Raw genomic sequence first — 682 nt, forward strand, 5'->3', positions numbered from 1 at the left:
CACTATAACCCCGGCCCCCAGGACCTCTCAGTAACTCGAGACAACGCCACCCTCTCGCCAACACTCCATCCCTGGACCCCCGGTTTTTTTTATAAGATTAATAATACCCAACACGTCTGCCCCCCCGCTATACTTCCGGCCCCAGACCCAGTTCAGTGACAAACCCGCCGGCTAATAACCCGACCCCGGGCACCTATCACGGCCCCCAAAACACGCCCTGCTGCCACCCCCTTAACTTGCAGATCAAGCAAGCGGGGAGCTATGAGGCGCCGTAGGCCCAGCCGCCACCCCGGGGACACTGGACGGGGGGACCCGGCCAGATCAGAGCCGCTGTGGTTCTGTCCCGGCTCCGGCCCGCAGGCGCCGAGCTTGGGAACACAGGAGAACCAAGCATGCTGCCGGGGGCGGGGGGCGCAGGGAGCCAGAATCCCTGATCCGGACACGGCCGGCCCACCGCGGGTCAGAGACCCCTGCGGGCGCTGGATTTAACCCCGTTCCCACGGCTGGGAATCCGCGGTGAGAAGATCCTGGGTTTGGGCACTGCTGGGGAAAAGCTTCGCAGTGTCCAGGCCCCAGCAGGCCTGGCTGGGGGAAGCTCACACATTGGGGCCCTGCTGGGGCACTGCTGGGGAAGCTACGCAGCGCCAAGGGTCCCTGGCTGGGGGAACCTCACTACATTGGG

Source organism: Chelonoidis abingdonii, chromosome 11, assembly GCF_003597395.2.
Source record: "Chelonoidis abingdonii isolate Lonesome George chromosome 11, CheloAbing_2.0, whole genome shotgun sequence".
Lineage (NCBI taxonomy): Eukaryota > Metazoa > Chordata > Testudines > Testudinidae > Chelonoidis > Chelonoidis abingdonii.